At 48.8% G+C, this 26,969-nt stretch overlaps 2 long non-coding RNA genes across 2 annotated transcripts; both read left to right on the top strand.

Moving 5' to 3' along the window:
- The first annotated feature begins 12,964 nt into the window (after positions 1-12,964).
- Positions 12,965-16,803, top strand: LOC119102614 (uncharacterized). The gene is made up of 3 exons (XR_005094719.1): positions 12,965-13,062; positions 14,408-14,513; positions 16,738-16,803. It is a non-coding gene; the product is annotated as an uncharacterized LOC119102614 (long non-coding RNA).
- A 4,377-nt stretch (positions 16,804-21,180) lies between these two features.
- Positions 21,181-22,654, top strand: LOC119102615 (uncharacterized). The gene is made up of 3 exons (XR_005094720.1): positions 21,181-21,310; positions 22,177-22,325; positions 22,572-22,654. It is a non-coding gene; the product is annotated as an uncharacterized LOC119102615 (long non-coding RNA).
- Positions 22,655-26,969: the final 4,315 nt, after the last annotated feature.

Here is a 26,969-nt window from a genome sequence, read left to right on the forward strand (position 1 = left end):
GATTTCTGCGAAACATTTCAGTTTCATCAGTTCAATTTGGATATAATCTGTTGGTCAATCGTGCTGTTCGAAAAGTAATTATAAACAAGCAACAGCTTGCACCGTTCAAGCTCGTGGTGCGTGCTGGATCAGCGGGAGCCACATTTTAAGGCGCGTCGTAGAAAAAGAACGGATGACGGCTACGTGGTGACGCTCTTGACATTCGCTAGCCAGGTTCGCGTATTTGCCAGTATCATTAGGCCTACGGTGCATTGTCGTCACGGAAAAATCCGTTACTTGCATCCATATCGATGGCAAGAAATGGTAAACGGCTGTCAACGCTCAGGTCAGTATCGCTCGCGTAGCTCGGAAACTAGAGAGGTTTAGGTCTTAAAGGGGCAGGGTTGTCAACTGTACTGGCTAATCTTCAATAGGGCAATTTCAATTCAAAGCCTCCAACAAAGGTGTAGTCTTCTCTTTAAAGAAATTATAGATCCAAAACGATGCTTCATTTTGGCATTGGACAAATAAATATATTATGAGTGTGACATGGGAACAAGTTTCAATTCGTTGCAGTGTATTTGACAGAAATTTGGGTCCTACATCGGTGCCAAGGCAATAGAAAAAAAAAATACACAATGGTCGGTGTCTTGCTTCTGCAACAACCGTCTGCAAGCTTGGCTCAAACGGCTCAAGCCGTTCAAGCCGCTTTTTTTGTTTGACCAATCACGTGACTTTGCATCCCACTGATCTTCCGCATGGCACGCTATCACGTGTGCACCTCGAAGAGAACCATGCGCTGCGATGGCGGTCTAGACAACTCGGACAGCGGTCTCGCGCGTGTTGAAAAGTAACATAAACACCAACGGCCAGGGATGTAGGCAAGGGGATGGAAAAAAGGGCCGTACTGCCAGCTCTCCAGCTGAGCCGAAATGCTTGCAACAGATGCCGTGATATTTACAAGAATGTCTTTTAGGTTTCTAAACCTGAAAGCGAATTTTACATTTATACCTCGTGAGGAAACTTTTGGCAACGTGCCATATGATACCATGAGAGAAGTAACGCAGTTTAGGAACGGCGTTGCATCGCGGCCTTATACCCATCTACTCGATGGTCTTTGCGCTTGGTCCCTATACGGGCGGTGCTACACAGTTTTTTGTTTTGTAATCCCGTTAATGAGTGACGATAGTTAGGTCACGCTATTCTAAATTACGCATCCCCTAGACGTGCGTTATTGGTGTCATGTCCCACTATGCTACCCAAGTGTCCGTCGGACGCGCAGCCAGTTGGTCGAGCTGACTCTTTCTTCCCACTGTCTTCAGTTGCCGCAGATTTACATCGAATCGCCGGCCGGGACGAGGGTGGCGCAGTGGACAGATGTGACTGGTCAGAGCGGGCTGGTGCAGCTGGAGATGCAGCTGGCCGAGGAACCCAGTCTGGTGAGTGGTGCAACCGGGGTTACTGCGGACCGAGGAGTCCAGTCTGGTGAGTGGCGCAGCTGGAGATGCAGCTGGCCGATGAACCCAGCCAGGTGAGTGGTGCAGCTGGAGATGCAGCTGGCCGATGAACACAGTGTCGTGATTGGTGCAGCTGGAGTTGCAGCTCGCCGATGAACACAGTGTGGTAATTGGTGCAGCTGGAGTCGCAGCTGGCCGGTGAACACAGTGTGGTGAGTGATGCAGCCAGCTGGACTCGCAGCTGGTCGATGAACACAGTGTGGTGAGTATTGCAGCTGGTGATGCAGCTTACCAAGAACCCAGTGTGTGCGCGCGCGCGCGCGCGCGCGTGTGTGTGTGTGTGTGTGTGTGTGTGTGTGTGTGTGTGTGTGTGTGTGTGTGTGTGTGTGTGTGTGTGTGTGTGTGTGTGTGTGTGTGTGTGTGTGTGTGTGTATGTGTGTGTGTGTGTGTGTGTGTGTGTGTGTGTGTGTGTGTGTGTGTGTGTGTGTGTGTGTGTGTGTGTGTGTGTGTGTGTGTGTGTGTGTGTGTGTGTGTGTGTGTGTGTGTGTGTGTGTGTGTGTGTGTGTGTGTGTGTGCGTGTGCGTGTGCGTGTGCGTGTGCGTGTGCGTGTGCGTGTGCGTGTGCGTGTGCGTTGTGCGTGTGCGTGTGACGTGTGCGTGTGCGTGCGTGTGCGTGTGCGTGTGCGTGTGCGTGTGCGTGCGTGGGGTGTATGGGTGTGTGGAAGTGTGCGTGGACCAGTGTGGCTGGTGCAGTTGGAGACCTGACTTTCAGGCGCGGGGCTAATATGTGGGGGGGGGGGGGAGGGGCTGAGCCAAAGACGCTCCTTATATACACAAAGTGCCAGCCGTGATTACCCTCTCGCCTGTCGGTTACGGGCTGAGCCAGAAATAAACGGAGCGGACCACATCTTTCTTTTCGCCCACTTATATCTGTTAGAATTCTTTCGTGTTGAATCCATAGCGTTGCCCCAACAAACTATTGTCGGAGTGTTCTGAGCGATTTCCTCGCATTGTGATGTTATAAACGTGGCCACTTAAAAATATCAGATCCTGTTCCTGTTTATACCTATTGGTTTTTAGCATTGGTTTTTGGTTGTGATGGGCTAAGTGGATATAGATGATGTTAGCTCAGCGAGCTAATGCGGCTATCGATATCGCCGATTGCTGTATACAATAAAACCCATCGCACCTGAGGCCATAGTGTTGAAGCTAAGTAAAATGCTAAAATAGAAGATCAGACATCCCAGATAACAATTGCACTCTAGTTAAAACATGTGATATTGGCTAGATACTTCGATAGATGAAACTCTTAGCTGAGACATGCGTTACATGCGTTACATTACACGTGCGTTACGTGCGTTACATGCGTCGCAGCCCAAAAGTGCATACAGTTTCAGAACAATTCACATAATGTGATTAATTTCTAAATGCCACACAAGCCGCGCAAGTTTCCACACTTTTGTTGTGCTCGCGTAGATATGACTGCACAAAGCCTGGTTAATGATCTATGCGAGGCATGCCCATATAGTGGAGCAAAATATCATGCATTAGGTATTATCATTTTGTCGCTTACATGACTTATGTTTCTGAAACATGGATGAGATCAGCATAGTATATGTGCTCGATCAGCGTACAGAGGCGTAGACTTCCGCGCGGAAGCAGCGGTCTTCAAAGGCCGCGTGTTCTGAGTGATTACGTTAATATGCACGTTCGGTTTCTACCGGTCCATAGCAAATATATACCAAGTTTGAGCTTGAAAGTTCAGAAGTCTTCGCGGGGTTGGTGGATTCTATAGACTTTATCTGGCACTGAAGTTCAGCTTCTGCTGATATGTAACTAAGGCCAGGAAGCTGGACGTCCCAAATACAGGGTCAAGAGCGCACGCGACCGGAACAATAATGCTTGATGCTCCCTGCCAGACATTATGCCATAACAAAACATGTCGTCGAGTGGGATGGCTTTTAAGCAATCGTGAAATTACAGGTGTAAGCGATGTTCGGTCTTCAGCCATGTGTCACCTGTAGGACTGGGAGAGCTAGGAAAGTGGCAGCCACCCTACCCTCCAACAGGCAAATTTCAGGTCAGTGACATGATTTTGTGGCGTTACCGTGCAGTAGTGCTCGGCACAGTCCGTCCTACCCTCTGACGTCACCTGACCTTAAGCGCAGCCCCTGCTGCCGGCTGCATGCCTCGCCAGTCAGGGGCACATAGCGAGCGCTCAAAGCGGCTCGAAGCCGCCCCAGCCACGGATGAGTGAATCCGAAGACGTGGGTTTAACCAACAAAGGTGCTTTAGCGGATAAACAATTACTGCTTTCGCAAAACATCCCGCTGAATTTTTGGCACCTTTCACTTATCCTGGTATACTGAAGGTCTGACATTTGTTTTCATAAGTACATGCAAACTAAAAACATTGCTAACATCCATACTAATTGCAGAAAAACAAAGAGCTTATGGCCTATTTAGCTTACACTTTCAAGGATGTGAAGGCTATCGATATCTTTACTCAAATACTTCAGTCAAACATGCTAAAAGCGTGCCACATTTGGCAATTTGGTTCGGTTGCTTCCAGCTTGGCTCAAAACGCTTTATCCCTCGGATAGGCCATGCAGTCACTGCAGGATTAGCATGCAAGGCTGCTCAGTGCGTAACAATCTGTCGGTAGATCACCACGGGGGATCTCCTGTACCGTCTGGCTGGTGGCCCGAAAGCCTGTCTATTCCCCGTCTCGTTGTTTGCAGGGTGAATGGAACATACACGTGGCGACAAGCGGCGGGCGTAAGGTGAAAAAGACATTCAAGGTCAAGGAGTTTGTGCTGCCCAGGTTCGAGGTCAACATCCAGGGTCCCCCATTCATTCTGGGTGACGCCGAAGAAGTGACGTTGAAGGTGTGCGGAAGGTGGGTGCCAAAGTGTTATGTTCCGAGATGTATTGTGGACGCCGTTGACGGGTGGATATTCGCGTCACGCGTGCTCGCTTACCCCTTGTGATTACTGTGCCGATGACCCACTGACACGGTTGCTGATCCAGTACCGCACTAGTGTGAGGTGTATGTGTGGTGACATGGGTGCCTACGTTTACAAACATCCAAAATGGCGATTATTTCGTTCTACGACTGTGCTGTCTGTAGATACATGCCTTTGTTAGTCCCTGAACTGCAAGTGCCTTTCGGAAGTTATGCACTTTAGGTTCGATGTAAAACTACTGCAAACCAATTCTAGGTACACCTACGGCAAGCCGGTGCAAGGAAAGGCAACGATTCGTGTCACATCTGACTTGCATTACTCCCAAAGCAAGCATATCAAGGACGGACTCGTAAGTACAAGTGTGCACCTAGCACTAAATGTGAACTCATTGATAACTTTCGAAGCCCTTTGCCTTGTCCACCTCTTTAAGCTAATGGGGATCCCCAAGAAGGCATTCGGAATCCCTAAGAAAATCTTTTGGATCCGCAGGAACATCTTGGGATCTTGCTACAAAGGATCGCAGGAAACATCTTGCTACAAAGGATCGCCAAGGAGGTCTCGGCAATATTGTTTGGGATGGGTGGCAGGCTCTTTTAAGTCATTTTCCAATGCTTGAAAGAGCTTTCTCAGCCTTCTCACCTGTTGTTGCACCCCGCGACGTGAGATTAGGCCCGATCAGTTAAAATGCATCTTGCTCGAAATTGGCAATTTGCGCAAATCTGTCATTCAGGCCGTGGGTGTCAATTTCTCAAGGTACTTGGGACCTTGAGAAATTGACACCCACGTTTCACCCACCTTCCCGGGCAAAGTCGGCGTACGCTCTGGTTTCTGGCTATCCAAAAAAATACACATACGTACATATACATACATATAATTTATATATATATATGTATATATATACATATATATTATATATATGTATATATATATGGATTCAAACTACCTTACCACATCTTTTTTAACCTTCTACGCGAAGCCACATCAATCACGTATGCAAAGCCTAGCAGTTCGCATCAGTTTCGCATAAACGCACTTGTTTTGTGGAGCTCAAAGAGCGCAGTTGCATCTCGCTCTTGTGAACTGAAAGGTAAACTATGCGTACAGTTTACCATTCCCTGTCTTAAACTTTTTGTGTGCATTTTTGTGCATTCACGAAAATATTGTTCACAATATGTCCGGCATTGTGTACCGTGTACATGAAGCCCCTCGACATTTAAAAACGAAAATCATTGATGAGCCATATACATTTCACTTTACATCAAGCAAAGCGTAAGCACTCCTCCAAGCATAATTTCAGAAAATGGTTCTCTACCTTTCCCCACAACGCTTGGAGACGTGTTTTCCCCTTCATGAATGCCTTTCCCCGCTCGCTTCATCTCACACGAACTGCGAGCCAGCTGTAATTCAGGGAGACCCTGTTCCAAGCTGGTGTGCCACTGAGGGAAAGCCACTCTACCCGCTTCAGCTCGTATGTATGGCGAATGAAACGACCATAATATTAATGCCGCCTGCAAGCAAGTTGTTTGTAAAAGCGTTGCTAATTGGGCTCACTCTGAGATGGCAGTGACCAAGGGCGTCTTGGAATCTTCAACCTTCGCTCAGAATGGAATAGTAGAAGAGTGACATAGCATGGCTTTGACAGCGCGAGGTCTCAAACTTTAGAACAAACCCCCGAGGCCCGGCGTTGCAGTCTCCGTAGGCCCCGCGGCGTCGGTCTCTGCCTATATTGGGCGGCAGCCAGTGAGCGGACGAAAACGGCATTGTATCAGAAAGAAGTACTTTTGAACGCTTTAAGATGCCAATTCGAACTTTCAGAAGGTAATTGGGAGCAGGTTTCACCTGTGCAACTTATATATTTATGATAGGAACGTATGAGCATCCACACAACTGCAAATCGGCGACGGAATTTGATGGAGGAATGAGACAAATAAGCATAGAACCGCTTTTTCTTGTTCCTTAAGTTTTTTATCACCTCAGAAGACATTCTCAACACTTGACATGTAAAACTGACGCCCTGGTCTAATTTTTGACCGGCACAAATTCATTTAGAAAGACTTTCGGGAGCATTATTTCACAGCGGCTGTTCTCGAGCGTCAGGTGCCCGCCATCCGTTGTTGTCCTACTAACACCGCTCGGTTGCATGGAAACTGCAACTGTGGCCAGTGGTTTTCTTCCTTCTAGTACTGCGAGTACGCAAGCTCAGAGTTCTTTTTAAAATTGTTCCACATGTTTTCTCGGATCAAGGATGCACGCAGGGGTAAGACGCTCTAGAATAGGATGTGGGCTGAGCCAACAAAGCTGACCTAACCTACGCTAAAATTCTGATTTTTCTCTGGACATCGGCTAGTTTAATTTCCGGTCCTAATATCAAGATTAAGCTGAAATAAATATTTGATCGGTTCCAACCTTTTTATGTTGTTGATGTTTGATGTCTCTTGATGCGTTTAGCGCCTACTATACCGGCAGCTTAGACACCAGCTGCATTTCATTGGCCCAGTGTTTCCTTTTTCGCTTATGTGCATTGGGGGCGATGGGTTCAGTATAGTATTGAAGGGGATTAAAGGGAATGTTTGCCATTTGTATGGGGGTTTTGAACCGAAAGAGCATTTTTGAAGATCATTTGGTGCAGTTACAGCCCTTACCTTCCTAAAGGGAATGCTCCAAAGTTGAGATATTGAAGCATGCATCAGATATGATGAAATAGGCTCACTTATAGTAAAATGCATACTATTTAGTGAGAAGGACCTGCTTTAGACATCACAATTTCTCCGTTCAGTAAATATACTCCTAAATGCGTCATTGTTACTCCTTTTAAAGGCAATGTTCCACGTTTGAAGATATTTGAGGAGGCATGGGATGTAATGAAAACAAGCTCAGCTATGACTGTTAGTGTATCTTTAAGAAGAAAAGACTGCTCTAGACAACACCATTTTTGTCCTGTTTAGTAAATATGCTCGATATGTCATTGTTTAAATATGTCTTTTACCTTGCACAGCGTTGATTGAGACCCCATTGACGGTCGTTGCCGTGGAAATCGTGCTCACGAACGCCAAATATGAACGACTCGAACATTATATATTTTTGGCCTTGATCACCGCATGGCTTATGGAATAGCAGGATTTAAATAACGTTGTTATGACGTCATGAATGCGACGTTGACATTGAAATATTTTACCCGAAATAGTCTCTCCATCCTCGCGAGCGTGCAGCTCAGGAACTAGGGGGCTCAATTTTTAAGATGGGCAGGGCTGTAAACTGCACAAAACGCTGTTCAAAATGATTAATTTAGTTCAAAACCTGACAAAATGTGGAACAGTCCCTTCAAAACTTTAAACTTTCAAGTGTGTGGGATACACGCCCGTCCGAAGATGTGCAGACTGTTTTGTGCATATTACTTCAAGGCCACTCAGGTATGCATGCATGCAACAATAACATCATTCAGATTTTGCCATCTCACAGGTCTTGATACGTTTAAGGCTGATAACAATATTTTTGTAGAACCATCCAGATCTGACGTCCAGGAGCACGATTTACAGTTCTGACAGACGTCAGTGTGCTCCCATTCAGTAATGAGCAAGCTGTGCCAGTTCCAACCATGAGTCGCGTTCTTTGCTGCGTAATGTAAGAAATTATGCATGGTCGCTGGCTATTACGGAAATGATGTTTCTGATTGAATAACTTGAGAATGCCGCCATAACCAAGTATGTAAACGCAAGTATACGTTTTAAACTCTCGTGTAACTGTGCAGAAACGCTACGAGGGAGGCCCAAAACATGAGCGCATAACCATATTTGGCTTAAGCGAACATCTTCCGCTCCGCTTCTGCCGTCTTTTGGCGGGTTGGAGTTCTTTATGTGAGTGCTAGAGTGGCAATCTTGCACAGCTACTTGACACCATCTCAACGTCATGCAAACTTTCCATGACGTAATCAAAGTAATGACGCATGGAGAGGCATATCTACGAAAGCGGAGAAATGTTGTCATCTAGAGCAGTCTTTTTCACTTAAAAACATGTCAATAGGTTTAAGTGAATTGATTGCATCATATCTGATACTTGCTTTAATATCTTGAGATGTGGAAACATTCCCTCAAAATCAGCATTGTGGCCAGGGTGGCTCAGGAAATCCGAAATGACACAATGTGATACCCCTGGACTGAACGTCCTTTGCATTTTTGACGTTCATTTTCGACCTCATTTTGATCATTCCTTATTTAATGCTTAGACAACCCCTTACCATTTTCCGCGCAAGAATCCCAGAGGGATAGGATCCTAAGTGTACTTAAGGGTCGTTAAGGGTCGTTAAGGGATCGTCCAACTCTCATTGAACATTATCATATCCACTTTTACTGACAGACCTCCCCAACAAAAGGCTCTCTAGCATTCGGTTTCTAATCTCTATTCATGTCCGTCAAATGTTGCCGTGTCCGACTCGGGCCTATTGCGAACATGGGACCATCTGTCAGACACTGTGGTCTCCTGACCGACACGACATATTGTTACAAGGGTCCCGCTCCCGACCAAGGCGACTCGCCGCCACCGGACTTGTCTTTACTTGGTAAATGGGTCCCAGCGCTTAGACCAACATGAGGCCGACTGTTGGCTGTTGTTAGTCTCGGACCGAAATAGACGCCCGTATTGGCCTTGGGTGTTCCCAAACGGTGTAAAGGCTTTTCCGACGGAAATTTGAGGGTCCATGATAATGCCGTAAATGGATCTGCCCTACAGACCGGTGTCCTTAGTGTGACCTACAGCCAGCCACTTGTACCTTCTAATCCGGCACTTGATCGAAGACCCCTCTGCGAGGCTCCTTCGAACACTGCCCTAGGCCGGTTCTGGATTCCTTACCATACATGACCTTTGTTATGCACTGTGTTCTCAAGATCGACACAGTGGCCCCGACCGATGTAAGTCGCAGGCCCTGGCCTTGTCCCTGCTTGGGAAATGCCGCGCTGAATTTCAGACCTGGCACTTGAGTAAGTTGGTGGCGAACCCGTCACGTATCACGGTCGTTAAGCCTACACCAAAGGGGTGCATTTTCGCAAAATAGGTTAGGGAGCTGAGCAGGAGAAACCCTAGCCTTAAATACACAAAAATTGGTTTCGCCCCAGGTTTGATCTACTTTCCTCTCGCCGTAATGGAGTTTGGATTTATACCCAATTGAATAAAAACATACAGCACTGGCCTAATACGTTTCCTCGCTTTACCTCGGCGGCAGATATTCTCGTTGGGCACCATTATCATTTTGTTCAGCAGCGACCACCGAAATCACGCTTCGGTAATCGATGCAGGGCCGACGTTACGTGGCTTCAGACGTTGTTGGGGCATTTACGGCTTTCGGAGTAAATAGAGTAAGCTGGCGTGTGCGACCATTAAAGGCTGCCTCGGAAATCCCCGGCTGGTAGCCGTAAGGCGGGCTGCGGGCTGCAACATCGCACTCGTGTTAAGCGTGTTTGACACGGCTGGCGCGTTATGGAGGTTATGTGGAGGTTAAATGGAGGTCAGCGTGTTTCAGCGGTTCTTTTGCTGCTGCCGGCTAAACATTTGCTCACAATTTTCTGTGCCAACGTTTGACCGGTGTGTTGTAATTTCCAGTAACACATGGCATCGTATCGACAAAAGAACGTAACTTTCTGCAGCCAGACATTTTCCTTGCTCTTTTTGCATGTAAAACAGTTAGCTTCTACTAAAATATAGGTAATCTGGATTCCGTATTTGCAATGCCCTGCCAGTGCTTTGGCTCCAGAAGGTGGGACGGGGCAAACTCACCTGGAAAGGGGGGGGGGGGGGATCGGACAGCGAGGGGCAGTAGCGCACCGAAAATAATACAAATGGATACCCGTGCCTCAGACTGTTCAGGAAGTTCAGAAATGCCATCTTTCCATCATTTTTAGGCAGGACATGCTGATCATGTGTTTGAAAAAATCCCATTTTCACTGACAAGCACGTAACCAATGAGCTTTTTCAACGTTGGCGATCAGTGTTCTTCAACTTCAGCAATCAGTGCTTTTAACCGTTAGCAGTGTTTTTCAACGTTAGCAATCCATCTTTTTTCGAAACGGCTGGTACCTTACGCCGCTAAATGAATTCATAACGTGGTACTTCTTATTTGTTTCTGTTGTAATGCCGGAGGATATGCATGGATGCCACAATATGCACTGCATACCTGCACTGCCATACAATCTTCGTTTGTCACCTGTCGAAACCGTGACGCAGGCGGAAACGTCTCCCAAACGGCCGCCGACTGGTGCGGCTCCGTCTGAACACAGTACACAATTCGGCAGATTTCCGAGGACGACTGTCCCGTGTTCCATATCAGTAGCAGAGACCTCGGCTTCGGATCCAAACCCCGCAGTTTCAAGGTCACCGCCGAAGTAACAGAAGACGGCACTGACGTCACGATTAACAGCACCAAAACGTTCACCATTGAGTACCAAGAGCTGAAGTTGGACACTGAAAACCAGAGAAGCAAATATTTCAAGCCAGACTTCCCTTCGCCGATCAGGTACGTGCCAAACGGGCTAAGCGCCAATTTGTTGGAAGGCATCGGGATCGTGGCGTAAAGGAGGTGTGGATTCTCGCTGATTTGTGTTTGGGAGAAATGCAAAGAGGCATCATCCGCGTGGAAAATGGCATTTCTGTATTTTGCCTGAAGGCAGCGAGCAGAGATAGATTTGACTCTGAAGGACTTGCGCCGACGCGAACAATTGGTCCCGGTCGCTAAGCTTCTAGCTGAGACGAGCCATGCAAATGTAAGTGGTGACGCATTTAGTTTTGTGTTTCGCAAGACAAGCATGCTGGATGTTGATAAATAAGGATTGGAGATGATCAATTACACAAGCGTTACGGTCTCTTTCCGTTCAACGCTCATTGACGTTGGTGCGTGAGATATAACACCTGAATTTAGGGTGCGTGTTTGTGGGCCCGCGTAGTTTCTTAGAAAGGATTTCGTTGTCGGTGAGATGAGAGCAAATTCTTTTGAAGGCCAGCTTCTTCGGAATTTGGAATGAGCATGATAAAAAATGGTTAGTCAGAAATAACACTTTTATTTTAAATTCTTTTTTTTTCTTTACCTTTCTCCTAATATCCCCTCTGTTTTCAAACGCAACGTGCTCGTAACGTGCAAATGCCTGATAGAGTACCATGGACTACTTGCAGAATTGCACTATTGGTGCTTTTATCTGGTTGTGAGGTGGCGACCCCTGAAGCCTGCATTACATTCGGACACGGCATGGTGATCAGATACCGCAAGTGTATCAATGCTGACGTGAAGCACGTTGGGTCTCCTGCTAATCACAAGTATTTCAGTGGCCAACGTGGGATCTGGCGACTTTACGCTGGGTCAGCTCCTCCCCTCCTGGGGATTGTGTAGATCAACGTACGCTAAACACCGCAGCAGCCAAACTCTCATGCGCCAAACTCTCATGCGCCTGGAGGAATCCTACTAAGCGTGCTGCACCACCCAAAGATAACAGAGCTTGTCTGTCGGTACACCAAGTATGTGTGTCCTGGTGCTCTGCTGCCGAGTGGCTGCGTCAAGTGTAGCTGGATGTGCCTGGCTCTATTTCTAACTCCGTTGTGTCAAGTGTAGCTAGAGATACTTGGCTCCGTTTCTTACTCCGCTGTGTCAAGTGTAGCTGAAGGTGCTTGGCCCGTTCCCTAATATAGCTGTGTCAAGTGTAGCTGGAGGTGCTTGGCTCCGTCTTTAACTCAACTGTGTCGAGTGTAGCTGGAGGTGCTTGGCTCCGTCTCTAACTCAGCTGTAACGAGTGTAGCTAGAGATGCATGGCCTCGTTTCTAAGTTAGCTGCGTCAAGTGTAGCTAAAGGTGCCTGGCTTCGTCACTAACGCAGCTGTGTCAACTGTAGCTAGAGGTGCTTGACTCCGTTTCTAACTCGGCTGTGTCAAGTGTAGCTAGAGATGCTTGGCTCCTTCTCCAACATCGCTGCGTCAAGTGTAGCTGGAGGTGCTTAGCTCCATCTGTAACTCAGCTGTGTCGAGTGTAGCTGGAGGTGCTTGGCTCCGTCTTTAACTCAGCTGTGTCGAGTGTAGCTGGAGGTGAGTTGCTCCATCTTTAACTCAGCTGTGACGAGTGTAGCTGGAGGTGCTTGGCTCCGTCTTTAACTCAGCTGTGTTGAGTGTAGCTGGAGCTGCTTGGCTCCGTCTTTAACTCAGCTGTGTCAAGTGTAGCTGGAGGTGCTTGGCTCCGTCTTTAACTCAGCTGTGTCAAGTGTAGCTGGAGGTGCTTGGCTCCGTCTTTAACTCAGCTGTGTCGAGTGTAGCTGGAGCTGCTTGGCTCCGTCTTTAACTCAGCTGTGTCGAGTGTAGCTGGAGGTGCTTGGCTCCGTCTTTAACTCGGCCGTGTCGAGTGTAGCTGGAGGTGCTTGGCTCCGTCTTTAACTCAGCTGTGTCGAGTGTGGCTGGAGGTGCTTGGCTCCGTCTTTAACTCAGCTGTGTCAAGTGTAGCTGGAGGTGCTTGGCTCCGTCCTTAACTCAGCTGTGTCGAGTATAGCTGGAGGTGCTTGGCTCCGTCTTTAACTCAGCTGCGTCCGCCGCCACATTCAGATCACGGTGCGCCACCCGGACAACACACCAGCTCCCGGTGAGCTGGTCAGGCTGTGTTTTGAGACCCACCGGACGACGACAGACCTCGGATTCGCCATGAAGTGAGTGTCTTCGGTCTTTGTTCTCACCCCGATTTTATGAGATTGACCAGCAGAAATGCACTGGTGCTTTAACATTATGAGTTCTTGTGCTGAAAATAACCGAAGGCTTCGACGTCCCAAGAAGAACTTGGCATGTGACAATGGGCTGACGCAAAGCCAGGATCGTAGCTAGCTTAAAACCTGGCCGTCGCTGAAATAATAGTTATCTATGTAAATGCCAAACATAAGAAAGTAAACTGGTTACCCCGATCTTTGTGAAATTTGAGCTGACCGGCAGTCCTGGTCATAGGCATATTCCGATATACAGATTATAGACAACATACTTAAACACGCGCTTGGGTGGGGATAATCTAACTCCTCCCCCGAAGATTTTTTTCCAGAATGACCTCCAAACCGCGCTTCGTAGATTTGCTTTACTGCGTCTAGCTGTGGACAATTCAATAGCCGACAGTTTGTGATAATGGAATTAATGTATCATGTAAGGTCGTTGACCTCTGACAGTTTAAATTCAAGCCATTTGTGTCAGTGAAGGCAACTCCTAGTGAATTGTTATCAACTATGTATTGTATGCGATAACAGACTGTTAACGAAATCCATACATCCTTGAGAGGGTTTATTGGACAATTAGAAATATTATTTAAGATCTTGACAAATTTCAATGACCATGTGTCAGGTTTGAATGATGTTACAGCTGTCTACGGAGCTTTTGAGCCGAACTTGAGGGCTTGCTTTTTAGTCAATGTGTTTTTCACGCTTATTTTGAATTTCTTGCTCACAGAAACACCAGCAAGCCTCTTATTTGGACTTTATAAAGAACAGATATCACTGGCCTAAAATGGTCCCCATCGACCTACTGTTGTTAATAGCACGCCTTTCGGCGTTATACTTGCTGCTTGTAACCTTCAAGACTCACAACTTTGTAGTTGGTTACCGTGACTTTCTGAAGATCAAATAAAGTTACTGACCTGAAATTAACACCAGGCACCTTTGCTTAAGAAATGAATCTAGGTTAAAGGTAGTTCCATGAGAATGTATGTGGGCCCTTTTGACGCCAAGCTGGTGCTTAAATTTATTTGAACTCTCTGACTCAAAAGTTACGACCCTAAAACCCAACACGAGTGAGTTCACATATTGGTCTACCCATCCCTACTGTATATTTAGTATCCATAGATTACTTGCTCTTGGAGATGTCAAGGGTTATCTTGACACCTTCCCCGACCCGAAGCGCGTCGCTGTCATTGGCCACCCGGACGCATGTTAAACGAGTGTAGTCCCCAATGACTGGGAAGTTCCCAGTAACTCGGGCAGTGATGCTCTCTAACTCTGCACGACTGTACGTTTGCAGGTCTTCTGCCGATCCGGTCTGTCTGAACGTCACGTCTGACAGCAAAGGTGTGGTCGCGTTCACTGTGCCACCTCAAGATCAGAAAATCGAAGACATATCGATTCAGGTATTTGATAAAACGCTTAAAAATGGTGGCGTTTGTTGTGATAGCAAACGGCAAGAAACTCGGGTTAGCGAGTCTGGGGCTCCGTTTTTTGTATCAACATCAGCAATAGGGACTTACGCGCTCGCTGGCCCCGGCGGCGCTTGCCCCTACCTTATACTATTCATTACATCAATATCTTTGTCACTACATGCTAACACTAGACAACTTGATACAGACACATAAATATAAGTAAATCGCGTACGCGCGTTGATGTTTTTATACCATGGGACAAATGTTGTATGCGTGCGTTGCGCTAACCTAAGTGTTTAATGAAAACATTTTGTTGTGCACCTCCGCCGCAAACAAGTTGCGCGTCTGGACCGCCCGTTCTTGGGATCATGTGTTCGCTCCCGATCGACCCCATACTGAGCCATGTGAAGAGTTGGGTAAAAGGGTAAAAATGTGCGTGGGTGGTCTAGCTCTCGCAACGTTTCGTCTCTCCTGTTTGGTTTCACGCAGTAGACTAGTGAAAGCTGAGCGTTCTATGAAGAGAACAGAAACGGCAGGGAGACGGAGTGTGTTTGCGTGCGTGCGTGCATGCGTGCATGCGTGCGTGCGTGCGTGCATGCGTGTGTGCGTGCATGCGTGTGTGCGTGCATGCGTGTTTGCGTGCGTGCGTGCATGCGTGCGTGCATGCGTGCGTGCGTGCGTGTGTGTGTTTGCGCGCGTGCGCGTGTGCGAGTACGTGTGCGTGTTCTTGTGCGTGTTTGTAAGGGCGTGTGCCTGTACGCGTGCGTGTGCGTGTGCGTATGCGTGTGCGTGTGCGTGTGCGTGTGCGTGTGCGTGTGCGTGTGCGTGTGCGTGTGCGTGTGCGTGTGCGTGTGCGAGTGCGTGTGCGTGTGCGTGTGCGTGTGCGTGTGCGTGTGCGTGTGCGTGTGCGTGTGCGTGTGCGTGTGCATGTGTGGATGTGGTTTATTTTGCGCGCTGAGGAAGACGATTTCGTCTATTTCATCCTCCTTACTTAGTTGTGGCTGACAATGCCTTTCAGGTGTCCATAAGTTAGCATGGTGGAAAGGTCTCAGATTTGTAATCGACGCACATTGTCATAGCCTATTCATGGTCTAGCGATTACGTAGCTTAATACACGCCCAGGTGGCCGGTTAAATGCACTTCGCTCGGGTGGGAAGCCAAATTGACGCCCTGTGATATCAAGTACTAAAGAAAATAGAAACACAAAGCTCACAGCTCACAGCAACTCACAAATTGAGTTCGGGGGTATACGAACTCATTTGTGTCAACAGTTGATGTCCGTATCAACATAGGTCATGGCATTGTGTGAAATGGGGTCAAAGAGTATCAAAAAGGAGACTGATGTCCAAACTGCCCCTAGATCTCCTCATGTGACCGCCTTCAACCTAAATTCCGGTTCTAAACAAAAGGTCACTGGCGATCATTTTAGTTCGGTGACCTTGTTTGACCTTCTGATGATGGGTATATGGAATAAAGAAGATTATTTGATTTTGAACTTGAATTCGCTTTAAGGATTACGCTAGGCGGTACGTTCCAAAACAAAAAGGATAGACCTGGGTCATTTAAGACCAGCGACCCACTAGCATATAAGAAGTCTATAACGTATGTCTGCTGCAGTCCCTGTATTTAAGAATTTGAGATATGCATCAGAAACCGTTCAATAAGAAGGCTTTCCAGTAAAAAGTATGTTGGTTTGACCTCGGTCTGGAACTCGCACCTGACCCTAGGGCAATAAACTTTGTTGCTTTCCAAATTCAATTGATTTATCACATAAGAAACTAATTTAGAAATGCATGGCTTCTTCTAATACTGTCTTGTCGCATCAGATTGAACGATTCTCTAGCTGTCCTTGTTGACGGCTTCGGTGTGATTTTGACCTCCATAGGTCAACGACGGTACAAGGTGCATCTGATTTGGTGAGCTAGCAGATCCGCTATTCAATTGCCTGCGACTACGCAAACTTAAGTGCGGCTTTGCGGTGCCGTTAGCCACTTACTTTGCAATAACTTTTGGAAGAGAGGGCAAATTGACCCCCCACCCGAACGCGGGGTAAAAGCAGCACCATTCCCATGCCGGCGACGTGAAGTCGGGAAAACTTAATCACTGCGAGAGCGACATTCCAATGAACGTGTACGCGTGGGCAACCACCCAGCTACCCGCGCTCACCGCGCGGGCAAACTTCCGTGGAATGTCAGCCCGGTTACTTTCGCTGCAGGCCACGATACCGCGCCTATCCGAGACCAGGTACCCGTACGGCGGAAGCAGTTGGTCTTCCGCCCGGCCGCAAGTGGTACCCATCAACATGGATGACATCGCCCAGTCTCAAGTACAACGTTGAGGGCTGGTCTTCTGAGTCAGGAGCCTTTGTGCAGCTGCTTCGGCTGCCCCGCAAGGAGTTCACGTGCGGCGCTGAGGCCCACATTGACGTCTTCTTCACGACCCGTCTGGGATCGCAGTTCGAGCTGTTTTACCAGGTGAGCTACATTGAGAGTGTATTGTACAGACAACATTCGAAAGCTGCAAATGAAGAAGTCATGCTGCGCGGGAGGTAAAATAAGGCACTTTCCTTGTAGGTCTCTGAATGTAAAATGCCTTGATGTGATTCAAACTCGGACCTGGCTTTGGCCCGACTCTGATTCAAATTGTGATTAATTCTGCCAATCTGACTGATTCAGACTGACTTTGGATATCGTGCTCTTGATATTGGCAACAGATAAAAATGTTTTGACACCAGACGTCGTTATTTACTTGCGTTAATAGAAGCTATGCTATTTAAGAAGACAGGCTTGTACACCTGCCACTGTTAATGTGAATTGTACAAGGCTTGTACACCTGCCACTGCCACTGAAAATGTGCCTATAGCGGTCATGCTGTTGCAACTCGCGAAGCAGAACCGAGGCCTGCAGTCGGAGAAGCGTGTTGACCTTGTGTTCGCCGGGCGCGTCAGGTCACGGCCAACAGCGACATCTTGCTGGCGGACTTAGTGCCGGTGACGTTTTCCGAGGCGGTCGACGCCTCTGCACTGCAGGAGGGCACGGTCGTTGACCTGCCCACGGTGTCCGGGCCACACCCCGTCGGTGAGAGAGGCGTCACCGGCTGGTGCGGCTGGGTCGCCTAATCAGTGTCACGATAGACGGAGCGGTTGAAGATATGTCCCTGACACTGGGCGGTTTGTGGTGCATAGCGAGTAGTTTAAGAGCTGGCCTGAGTTCATTGTCTTGTTGATGCACGATTTTGCTGCACTCGCGATGGAAATCGCTCTGCGCCGTTACAGCGTCACGCACTGCGTCCAACACAGTCAAGCACCGCCGCATTTGAAGCGCCTGGCCCAGAACAGTACACAGTACATAACGGACATTATAGCTGAAGGAGTGGCGATGACACCACGCAGCTGATCATGCCGTGCATGACTGAGGAGTGAGAAAACTATGGCCATCTTGAAGTTTGCACGTGTCTGTACCAAGATGTCAGCCCCGTAACAGTTTGTGCGTCTGGCATACCGCCATCACCCAGCTGTTACCCATGTGACTAGCGAGCCACGGGCAGCAGGGAAACACCAACCGGTCTGCGTCAACAGGTCAGGTGGCGCTCACGATCCCAGTGACGTCATCCATGTCCTCGGGCTTCCATGTTCTGGTCTACATGGTGATTGATGGCGAGGTGATCGCGGACAGCCAGTCATACGCTGCGGAGCGCTGTCTGGACAACCAGGTGTCGCTGCGCTGGTCGCCTGCCCGCGTCCAGCCGCGGGACACCGTGCATCTGACGGTCACGGCAGCTCCCCGCTCCCTTTGTGGACTCGGTGAGTGGTGGGCACTCTCCGTCCACGGAGTGATAGCTTTCTTACAGTGAGTGGTAGGTGCACTCCACCCATGGGAAGACAGTCAGCTCTCAGCGAGTTGTGGGTACTCTCCGACAACGGGTTGACAATCTTCTTGCAGTGAGTGGTGGGTACACTCCGTCCATAAAGTGACAGCCGGTCTTGGGGGGGGGGGGGGAGGGGAGGGGAGGGGGGAACTCTCCGTTTAGGGCGTGATAGTCGGTTCTTGGTGAGTGGTGGACACGCACCATCCACGGGATAATTTATCGTCAGCGTCCGCTCGTGTCCCCCTTCTCAACATTTGTCTTGGCCAATACTTTACCTAAAGCCAAGCTCATCAACGGCTGGCTGCTTTCAGTGTGCATTGCGTGCTTACGTCATTGGTGTGATCGTGCAAAGTCCGAAACTACTTCAGTCCCAGCGTCTGCGAAGTTTCCGTCCTCTTTGTTATGTTGTGTCACTGCTATAGTGCGTGCCGTTCTATGAGAGGTTATGTAGTGACTACGTCATTTTCTAAGTGCATTTGCGAGGGACATGATGCATTTATATAAGACAGCCCTGTGGGCCTTGTTCCTGGTTGAATAATTAGAAAGGGGAGATAACACAAATTAGGAGTAAATTCAAAATTGACTGGCGATCCCCCTTGATACTTGCTTTTCTTCAAACAGCGAGCCACAGCTGTTTTTAACCTAAGAATTTGTTAGGTCGGCAGGCGACTTCCAATTTTACTACTGGTACTCCTTTCGGTCAATTCCTTATAGCCGAAATATAAATACATCTGTCTCTCCTTTCTCCTGGTTAACCTACGGGGAATAAGGCAAAAAGTACTGTTGTATCGTTACGTAATGATATTTGTCATGCCTGCAAACGTGTGTGTACTTCGCGGCGAAGCGTGTCACCCCGCTTTTGTGCGATGTATATGAGGACCCCCGTCATCAAGTCGGAGGATAATGTCATGCAACAGCGCAAGTGCTCCAGGCATCAGTGGCTCCACATGCATGTGACCATTGACCATGCATGAAGTCATGATACAAATTACTTCACTGTCGTTGAGGCCAACTCTCGAGCTCGTCAACCAAGTGCAGTCTGCCAACCTTTTTGTAAGATCAAACACTAGAGTTTCGCTTTCTTTCTTTTTTGCGCGCGCATAGCTCCGTTGTACTGATCTGAACACACCATGCACCCTCCCTGCTTGTGCACGTTCGTTTGTGTACAGTACTTTACATAAAAAGGATCATTATCATGTTCGTGTTACTACGTACCACGCGACTACCTACTTGTGTTATGAAAAATTCACGAGAGGTCGAATACCTCGAGTGTGAAGAACATTTCAGAGAGCTTAGCACGCGCTCACGTGGATTTACAACATAATTTCCGAACAACGCGGTGTGCATCGCGGTGTTGCGTTAAATGTTGCAAAACTGTAATCAAACGAGTATTGGATAATTTGTTATACAAATATTAGACGCACTACGTGAGGTCGCTGATCTATTGCAGGTTAAGGTCTGGCGGTGATTATCAGCTGAGACAATTTCTAGAATATCCTTCAATCTGATGAAACAACGGATTTTTAGCCGAAACATTGCATCTCTGATATAGCTTCTCTGGGCGATCAAACAGTCCCTTTGAGAATTACAATAAATGACATTGACCTAGGGCCAAGCGTAAAGGCCAGACTGAGGTCAAAACCAACATATTTTTTACTTGAGGCTATGCTCCATGTGGTAGCTTATGGTGCTCATTTCGAATTTATTAATGTCGGGGACCAGAACACACATCTTTCGTGGACTTCTTAAACGTCAGAGTACGTCACTGACCTAAAAGTACACCGGTCAACATCTTTTCAGGAGCAAACCACCTAGCTTAATCCTTGACGCATGTTCAAATCTAAAAACAAAGATAACATAGCGCTTAAGTTGGTCAGTGCATTCGCGAGGAATATTTTTCACTTAGATAAGACAGAAGTAATGGCCTGATTCCTCGGAGAAACACCAGGGGAATGGAGAAATAGATTGGTTAAATGTAAGATAGGATAACTTAATCAAACAATGTAATATGATGCCAATATAACACCAATCTATTTCTCCATTCTCTTGGTTTTTCTCAGAGGAATAAGGCTATTGCTGCTCACATAACATATGCATTTATTAACCATGACTTTAAGGCTGCATAAGGTAACTGACCTTAAATGAACATCGGTAATAATTTCCTCAGAACCGTATTTAGGCTGGAGGCGGTTGCATGAGGAGGTCTTGGCACACTTTAGACGCCAGTCTGCTGTTAGACTTTTTGCCCCATTTGACCCAAATGCTATGACCAAGAAACCTCAAATTTTGACTCAACTGATAACAACTAAGTGATTACAATTAAGTGATTCTGACTCACATACCAACCTACCCACTCTGTAAATATGGCAGTTGTGGCTTCTCAGGTGGTGAAGCCTTAGGGGTTACTTGCTCCCCCTCCAGCCACCGCCCAAGCGAAAGGCATTCAACCGGCCACCTGGGCGCGTGGTAATATGATTAGAAGTTCAGTCCCCCCATGGTGGATTATACCATTATGCGTCTTATCTAACGCAAAACAAAGTTCAGTACATACTGTTCGGCGCAGATGCCGTATGCCGGCTGAAAACACTAGCGACATACTTAATATTTGTTTGGCTTTTGGTATGATTCGCGACGTTAAAAAGCGACCGTTTCTTTTTCCTTTCTACAAATTATGATTTCTCGCACAAAGCATCACGTTTCTTAGGGCTGAATAGTTGAATGCGTGATGAAATGAATCAGTAGGTGAATGTGTAGTGTTATATCACGATGAACTCCGTTTATAGATGTGGTTGACAAATCGGTGAGCCTACTCGGCGATAAGAACAAGATCACTCTGTCTGACATCTATGAAAGCCTTCGAGTTCTCACCTCGCGTGTTGGCACCAGTCAGATCAACGACGACGAGTACTGCAGGGCCAAACGTGAGTACAGTCAGTGCGGCTCAGGCATTTGCAACACCGCATAGGAGTGCACACTATTTTTCGGGCAAGACGCGTGGCATTAGAGGGAATGACAAACATTTGAAGGCGTTGAAGCATGCATCACATGTGATGAAATAAGATCGCTCACAGCTATAGGTATGCTTGTGAGTGGAAAAGACTGCTTATTACTGTTACTGTTATCGCACCTTACATTACATTGACTGACAGCCAACTAACGGCCATTATGTCCGGAAGGCGTGCTCACCAACGCCAGGCATGGACGACTCAACAAAATTTTTGCCTTTGATTGCCGTGTGGCTAATAAAATTACAGGATCTAAATAGCTTTATTATGGCGGCATGGATGTCTGGGTGACCTTGAAATAGTCTCCCCGAAATAGTTTACACATCTTCCCCGGCGTGAACCTCAGAAACAATCGAGGTTTAGGTTTCAAGAAGGGCAGAACTGTGAACTGGACGAAATGATCTTGAAGATGGCTAGTTCAGTTCAAAACCCCATATAAAAATGAAGCACTCCCTCTAAAATGGATACTTCGGAAGCGTATACGGGATGTATGGTTATTTGATGTTAATAATGTGGGGGAGATTATCCAATGGCTGAACTAGATAAACCAATGTTAAGGTTGTAGACAATTCACTAGTGTTGTTCGTTCCGATCTTCCACGTTCAGGTTGGGTTCGTCGGGCCTGCTCTTGTTTTCCGTTGTCATCGAACATCCAAACACTGAACAGCCAATAACGTCGGGGCTAAGCGACCTCAGGTCGTCAGTCTGTGCCACCAGGTCATGTGTGACGTCGCTTACGTCTGTCTCACGTGTGGGTGACGTAACTCTGTGGTGTGTGCCAGACGGACTGCCGCTGCCCTCGGACCCCCCTGGCTCCCCACCAGCCATGCCGGCCAGGCGGAGGAGGCCGTTCCAGTCGGGTATTACTATTACACCACCGCGGTATTACGGCTGGGCTTCGACCCATGCCGATTCGCTCACCGCATTCGATGTAAGTATTCGACCAACTGAATGCAGATTTAACTGTAAGGAGACGGACAATACTCCGAAAACTGACTGACAACGCTTCTGTCAGGTGCTGCCGACACACATGCAAGAAACTGCTTTTTTCGCAGTGTTTTGCAGCTGACGTGCATATTTCGTACTTGGCGTTACCTTCGGCGTCATATGCTGTAGCTGCATTGCTCGATGGTCGTGTCTGTGCTGACCTGGCACGCCTGGGACCGTTCTGTTTCAGAGCAGCTCAGTCATGGTGTTGTCGGACCTTGTCACCGAGGCGCGCAACTGCATTGCCAAAATCCGCCTAGCTTATCCTTGGCGCCTTATCTCCACCCAGCCAGGCACTATTACTAGCACCGATTGGTCTATAGCCGCTGGCCTCTTCACACAAGTTTGGACAACCACAGCCACACAACAACGAACATTTTCCAGCTACGCCACTTCCACCAAAGGTGCGTTCCCATCTAGCCGACCCAATACCCGGCACCAAAAGCCAAGAAACGGATTGCTCTCTGATACAGCTAATTTGACGCAAGTCCTTCACCCGCGCTAGTCACGGGTGGTGATGCAGTGTAGTAATAACCTCATGCATGATTGTTTTCCACACCCATCAACCATACGATGATGATCCACGACTGATTTGTGTCTTTTCGGAGGCCTATGGCGTCGTGGTCTTACACAGTTCTCGTAGAGTACAGTTAATAAAGGGAAAGAGAGCATGCACTCGCTGCTCTTAGGCGACGTGCTCACACTCCACCGATGCCAGCAGTCCCGGACCCGGTCCCCTCAGCAGTGGTTTCCGACGCCCCGGCGCCGCCTCCGTCCGAGGTGCCTGACGAGGTTCGCACCGACTTCCGCGAGACGTGGTTGTTCGACCTCTACACAGTCGGGTCAGTGGACAAACGTGGACGCACCGACTAGGACGAGGCTGCCTTGGATGTGGGCTTGAGCCGTTGATTCTCGTACTCGGATGTTGCTCAAGGGTTTGCTGAAACTTTCATGAACACGATTAGCTATGGTTTTATGTCGTTCGAGTGCGGTCACGTATACGTGTATCCATTGAGCACAGCGTGTATAATGCGTCCACCTAAAGATTCGAAACTAATACAACTTGCAAGGTGATGTTAGGAAACATGTTTGCAATCTCCTGGTTGTGGAAACATTATGTGTTACTGCGCTGAGAATAGCCTTGGAATACCAACGAAGTCGGCTAGATCAAGCTATCATGCAATCACTGGTTCTGAAATCAAACCTGGCCAGTGGTATACTTGAGTCTAATCACAATAATGACACCAATTTCTTGATTTTGCCCTTTACCGAACACATTCTAATACCCTAAGCGTCGGTCCTTTTCAGCACTATAACTCGCCATGCCATATGCAGGAACTAGGACAGCTACACCATCAAGCCAGGATTCCGTGCCTCTCCTCACATGCAGGAAATAGGACAACGTTACGCCATTAAGTCACGATTCCGTACCGTTAGTCATGTTCACATTAAGACTCGCCATGCCACATGCAGGAACTAGGACAGTTACACCATCAAGTCACGATCTCGTGCCGCTCCTCGGTCGCCTGGCCAGTGTCACAGCCGGCCACCCCGCACCTGTAGGGACGACGGCTCGGTGACGCTGACACAGAAGGTGCCGGACACCATCACCGAGTGGGTAGGCGGAGCCGTGTGCAGCTCGGAGATGGCCGGCCTTGGCGTGGCGCCGTCGGCCTCCCTCACCAGCTTCCAGCCGTTCTTCGTTCAGCTACACGCTGCCCTACTCGGTGAAACGCGGCGAGACGCTCGTGCTCAAGGTCTCGGTGCTCAACTACAACGAAGAGGCACTGCCGGTGGGTCCTCGCTGCTCTCCTGAGCGCTCTGTTCCGCTCGTGTTATCTTGCTCGCTCGTGTTATCTCTGTCGGTGCTCGGCGTCACCACACGCCACATGCCGGATAAGACTGAATCCAGCACTAGCTGTACTAGCTGTCCGCTCGGGCCCTACTGGCCCCACGCGATATCCCGCCGGTCCTGTGGACGCTAAACATGCCCCGGCGCCTGTGGCTGCAGGTCAAGCTGACACTGGTGGCGTCGGACGAGTTCGAGACGCTCTCGGCGCCGGTGGTGACCTCGTGCGTGGTCGACCGGCGTGGCCGAGGTCGTGCCGTACCGGCTGCGGCCCGGCCAGCTCGGCGACGTTAACATCACCGTGGTGGCTGAAGTGTACTCCGACTTCCCCGCCGAGTGTGGGCTCAGGGGTGGTGCCCTACTTCAGGTGCGTGGCGTTGCGCGTTGCGGGAGTACGGAGCGTGGGCGCACGCCGTGTGAAGTCGGCTTTAAAACACGGCAGGTGTGCGTAACCGAGACACGAGCCCAGACCCCCTGGTTTGGGTGGGATGTTAAGAGTTGCAAATGAACCGGTAGTGTTCCCTATTCAGTCAGGTGCATGTACGTTTGTGCCCTTGAATGGCATACAGGTATCTGCTGAAAAATCAAAATGTCAGCATTTTTTTTCGTTTCAATTAGACCTGAAGGCGTAACTGCTCTCAACCGATTTCCCATTTTGCGGTGAATGCATGCAGCCAACACGACTACCATCTGCGCAGGGATGCCGTGACCAGGCCGATTCTGGTGGAGCCGGAGGGCTTCGAGCATGAAGTCGTCCATTCCTTCTTCATGTGCATCAGCCGTGAGTGCGCTGCCAAAGCGGATGTTAACGGAACGACTAAGGCCGGTGCCGGTGTAGCTGCAGGCTAGTGACGGTTTGGAGGGCGCGGCGTTGCTGGCAGTGTTGGGACGCACGTAGGCTCAGCCGTGTGTTGGCGTAGTTTCCTTGATCGCGACGCGGCTTTCATCGTCCCGCCGCATGGCTACGGACGTGTTCCAGTGCCGCAGTAGGGCTCGCCCTGTTTGGGTACCGCTTCCCTGACCCGACCCGGACGCCGGCAGCGGAGGGTGCCGACCTGTCGAGCGGACCGAACAGACGGGAGGTTGACTGGCCGCTGCTTCTGCCGGCCGACCTGGTGCCCGACTCCGAGCGGGCTCAGATCGCCGTCGTCAGAGACCTGCTGGGACCCAGCATTGACGTACGTCACTTGCGTACTGTCCGCAATGACAGATGTTCGCTGGATGTGTTCGACATAATATATCCGCGTGAGGCTGAAGTAATTGTCGAGTAACCTGTTGTAGAAGTCATGGCCTTTTCTGTTGGCACATCCTTATGCTCCCAGCTGTGTAACGTACGGGCCACGGTCCCACTTTTGCTCTAGTCATTTTCATTTACGGTCATTTATGTGATTCCCTCTCGCTATCATGGATGCTGTTAACTGTGGCCGTTTAAAGCCAAAGCAGATATGTTCAAGCTTTCTGTACTTCTCAGAACCTGGAGTCGCTGGTACGGCAACCAACCGGTTGCGGCGAACAGAACATGGTACTCTTCGTTCCCAACATTCACGTCATGAAGTATTTGACTGCAGTTGGTGAACTGACTGAGCAAATCAAGGATAACTTGTCAGCTTCATGAGATCAGGTACTCGGTTGATCAGGCTGGGAATAACATTGCACTAGATTACTGAAGTCCTAACTAGTATGAGATTCACATACCAAATTGCGAACCCAAATGATCAGGCATGCGTCAGAACCAAGCTATCGTTTCTTGGTATTTTGCACCAAGCAACCGAACAAAGTCTTCTGATCTAAAACCTGCTCATGGTAGTTCACACCACCAGAGCAGTTTAGATTATTAAATGTAAACCTATTTACTTAAGATAGAGCCCCTTCTGGAAGACCTTCATGGACAGCTGAGCTCAAAACTCGTGAGACTTCCAGCGCGCTCGTTAACCGTGACCTTCGTGACCCGTGTCTCGCCCCAGGCTACCAGCGCGAGCTGGGGCTAACCGTCACGAGGACAAAATCCTACTCGGCATTTGGCAAGTCGGACGACTCAGGCTCCATGTGGCTGACCGCTTTGTCATCAAGTCCGTTCGTGACGCAAAGGAGATTCATTTTCATCGACGAGGCTGACCTGGAAGGAAGTGGTGCGATGGATCGAATCCCATCAATTGAGTAGCGGCTGCTTCCCATCTTGGGGGACGGTTCTCAACAAGAAAATGAAGGTAAGATCTTGTGTTTGTCTGCATTGATTCCCTTGCGCCCGTGGCACGCTGTCATAAATTCGCCTTCAAACTAACTTTAACCAAGTATCTACAACTGAGTGGCAATTGAAAGGCGCATGTACTTACCGCTGGATTCTGGATCTGGGGGGGGGGGGGGGGGGGGGGGGGGCGCACCACATCGGCTGATTGACAGAGGGGGTCCATCTGTGGTTTCTCGTGTTGCATACTCACCACTCATACTTGTGCAGCCGTGCTTGCATGTTGGTCCTGCTCTTGGCCGGTTTTTCTCTTGACCCGTCCGCCAACGGCGAAGTCCATTGCCGTTTGCCCCGCTCCTCACGTGATAGCCGTTGTTCCCTGTGTGGACCCAGCCGATGTCTGCGGGTACCAGCAAGGCTGACGTGTTTCAAGGGTGGCGTTGGGTCCGGCGGCCAGCAAGGCGCTGACGGCCTACAATCACCATCGCGCTGGCTGCAGTCGGGGGTCGAGCTGGGCAATACACCGTCCCACGGCGCCTTCCGCTGCCTGACCG

Source organism: Pollicipes pollicipes, unplaced genomic scaffold (assembly GCF_011947565.3).
Source record: "Pollicipes pollicipes isolate AB1234 unplaced genomic scaffold, Ppol_2.1 Scaffold_5724;HRSCAF=6776_pilon_pilon_pilon, whole genome shotgun sequence".
In the NCBI taxonomy this organism is placed as follows: Eukaryota; Metazoa; Arthropoda; class Thecostraca; order Pollicipedomorpha; family Pollicipedidae; genus Pollicipes; species Pollicipes pollicipes.